Consider the following 4,109-nt stretch of genomic DNA (forward strand, 5'->3'; position numbering starts at 1 on the left):
ATAAAATTATAAAATAATCAACCCGGCCCACTGGCTGGCAGGTTGGCTCGCCAATTTTGAATTTTTGTTTTCCAGATTTCCAGATATATGACAATAATTTATAATTTTTTATTTTGACAACTTTTAATATATATGATTTTAATTTGGATTCACATGATAACAATCAAATATTTATCATGTTTTTAGGAATTTGTATACACTTTTCAATATGCATATATCATGTATTATATTCTATTATTTTCAAAATAAACGTATTATGAGGTATGTGTCGTATCTTATGTATGTATCATATTCATATATCATAACTATAGTGGATAATTATTTTTTGACACTAAAATTGATCACTATTTAGAGATTTTCTTGTACTTGTAGTGATATAGTTAGAGTTGGTTTAAAAATAATTTAGAAATATTTAATAAGAATGTGGATTTTAATAAAAATATCAGTATAATATTTATATGAAAATTAAATTTGGTTTCAATTTAGAGAAAAAAAATTAATCAATTTAAAAAAAATTAGGATTGTATTGAACAAAAATAAAAAATACAAGATCTGAATTGAATACACGTGACATTGATAAAGACACGTGACACTGACACTTTCATGTGGTACTGATATTGTCTCGTGACACAATGACACAATGCTGACTTGACTTGTGAATATGTTTTTTTTTTAAATTAAGAAAAAATAAAAGAAAATAACAAGAAAAAACACAAACTAACACGCACATACCATATTCACATGTCGTAAACTATTTAAACGACTTTATCCAAAAAGACTGAATTGAGAAAAATTAACAAAAATCAAAACCTGATTACACAAAAAAACTAGAATCACATTTAAAAAACTCAATAAAAATATAGACCAAATTAGTATTCAAACTTAATTAATATTAGTTTTCCTCTTGATACTAAATGTCCACCTATGTTTCCCCTTTTTTATGATAATAAAAAATAAAATAAATTATCATTGTGAAAATAATAACAAATTTTAAAAAATATTATTAAATTAAAAAATAATTAATTAATAAAAATAAATATTAAAAACTTTTATAATTTATAGTAAAAGGTTTTAATTGTTTTGTAGGTATATAAGTACAAAATTTGTTTTTCACAACTTATTTTAATGATAATCTTTAAAAATTTAAAAATTGTATACAACATAATCTTTTATCAATATTTTGTGAGACCTCTTTTTCTTTTACACCCTATTCTGTAAAAAGGGTTGGGTTTGACCTTCTCGAGGGACCAAGTTCAGCCCGCTTTGGGATCCCAAGACCCCTTCTCAATCACTCACTATTCCATTCTGCCTCATTTCACATAAACAGTTCCCTTCTGTGTCTCCTATGCTGAAGTAGAAATCTCTGCTAGGGCTTGAACGAACTCCTCGATTTCAAAAGTTGAAACCTCCTTCTACCACGTAAGTTGATCCCTCCTCTTGGTTCCTTTCGTTTTCAGCTCTTAAGCTCTAAACTCACATCAATCTCCATAAGTCTAAGTTATTTTCGTACTCTTACGTCTCTTATTTCAGTTTCTTAAGCTGCTGTTGAGTTGTGGTGAGCTTCTGTTAGGGCTATCGTTTCCTTTAGCCCTCTTTTTCCAGGTAAGGGAAGTTAGGTTTCACTTTTTTTAAGTTCTTTTGATTGTTCCTGTTTCGTTTGGATAAGTTTGATTAGTGTTTTGTGAAATACTTGACAAGATTGGGGAAATCGTTAATTTTTTCTGTATTTCCAAGTTAGGGGTTCAAATATTAATAAAACTTTGATATTTGACGTTATTTTTCGTATTCTGGACACGTCGGATAGTCGCTGGGCGAGTGCCTTGGTCGTTGGGCGACTATGTCTTTTTTTTAATATGCGTAGTTTTAGTAAAATTGACTTTCCCAACTCGTTAACCGCTGGATCGAGCTAAACTTTTAACAGCTGATCCTTAACACCTAGTTCTTGACTTTGACCGGTCGGATCTTGAATCGGAGCTTTGTAGTGAGAGCAGTTTTTATCGCAAGGTCCATGTAGTTTGGTTGTTGACAACATTGACCTTCGTTGCTTGTTTGGTGCATAACTTTCTCTATAGTTATTCAATTAAGTTGGTTCTTGTTGCATTTGGTTCTTGATTCAATAATCTTTAATTTGAATATAAATACAAAAATTTTGGAGCTTTACACAAACTACAATTTTATTTTTAAAATCCCAAATCGGATATTACTAATTTAAGTAATAAAATTAAGAAATATTATGAAAACCTAATTTATTATACTTCGCTTCCCAAAAACGCGGGAAATTTTAAAACATTTATTATTCGGAAGTTATCCAAAAAAATCCATAATTTATGAAACTCCAATATAGTATCCAAATTCACAAATCAGTAAAACATTGTTTACAAAGTTAATAAAAACAATAATGATAAAACTCCAGTAAAATCTTTTCCCAGCTAACCCTTTCTCCGATGTTATGCCTCACCAGCACCACCTGCAACATCATCTACTCCCGTGTAACACATTACACAATCATCGCCAAACACAAGTAGATAGGGTGAGCTCATAAACAGTTAACATAAAAGTTAATAAAAAAGTCAAGATACACCCATCTATTTTATTCTAGTTAAATCCTCGCCAAGACCTTAATCCCCAAGGTTTTTCAACCTTCACAACACACAAATAGTTAGCCTCAGATTCAGGGTTTATGATGCTCACATGAACTTGCCCGCTCGTGGTCCTGCCTCTACGAACCTCCCCGCTCGTAGTCCTGCTCTACGAACCTCCCCGCTCGTAGTCCTGCTCTAAGGACCTACCCGCTCGTAGCGCAGCCTAAGCGCCGCTAGGCGAATTGGCAGTACCGACCGCCTGGCGGTTCCACGTCACCGTCGGGTGCCACAACTCACAAGACATCCTTGTTTCCTACTATCGCCTGACGGTTCACTCTACACCGCCAGGCACTACACTAGTAATGTGATACTACTAGTTTTAGGTACTCTAATTTATTTCATAGAATTCAACCATTCAATTCTCAAACATCCAGAAATCGACATACATATTCATATATTCCAAATTACAACATCAGAACACATATGCATCTTTCAAGTATAAGCACACATTCCTCTCTTTTATAATTCATATATACTTACCTCTTAAATTAATTCCAACACACTTTATTTTCCCCTTCTTATTTTCCCAACCCTTTTCATGCTTACAATTCACATACCCCACATAAGACACAATCAAAGCTATATACTTACTTCACATGCCCTCACAATTCCATTACATTTAAAGTATGATTATCATGTTCCCATACTTTCCCGAAACCCGTCATGATCATGCAACACTCGGTCATAGTGATATCATCAATAGTGGCCTTTTTCACACACTTATAACATCATACATTCAAACTAACATATATAGGTTCGTATATTCAACATGTATCAGCAAGCACTGCCAAAAACATACTCATCAATCACACATCTTTATATTTATCTATATACATTCACCAATCAAGGTCATACCAGCACTTGAGCACACTTAATCATCCATTAGTAATCATACTATTAGGGAATTCAAACAACCAATCATGTGTGATGTATATCTCCCTCTACAGGCATCCAATTCAAATCTCCACCATTTAGTGAAGAACAACATGTTGTGAATCACCTTCCAAAATTTCACCTAAATCGGACGGTTAACGAAACGGGAAATGCAGTTTTACGAAAACTGCATGAACCAGAAAAATTGGTGGCACCTGACGGGACTATACTACCGCCAGGCAGTTTTTGTTCCGCGAAAAATACGAAAAACAGCGTTTTTCATGAATCAGAGCACCACACATCACTAGTATGGCGCCCGCCAGGCGGTTCTTGCTGTTCCAAGAACCCAGAAATTTCCTCAACACCTGTGAACCTTATTCCAACACCTACAATTCTGATTCCCTTCGATTTTAGACTTCATACTCACAACTCAAGTGTTTAGGTTTGCAATTTATTTCATACAACTTCCAATCACACGGAATTCCATTAATTTAACCCATTCAATTTAATCCAACTCTAAATTCCCCAAATTCACAACCCTAACATGACGTCTATGAGATTTTCGTCCAATTTGATCCCAAACTACATTTAATC

Source organism: Vigna unguiculata, chromosome 1 (assembly GCF_004118075.2).
Source record: "Vigna unguiculata cultivar IT97K-499-35 chromosome 1, ASM411807v1, whole genome shotgun sequence".
In the NCBI taxonomy this organism is placed as follows: Eukaryota; Viridiplantae; Streptophyta; class Magnoliopsida; order Fabales; family Fabaceae; genus Vigna; species Vigna unguiculata.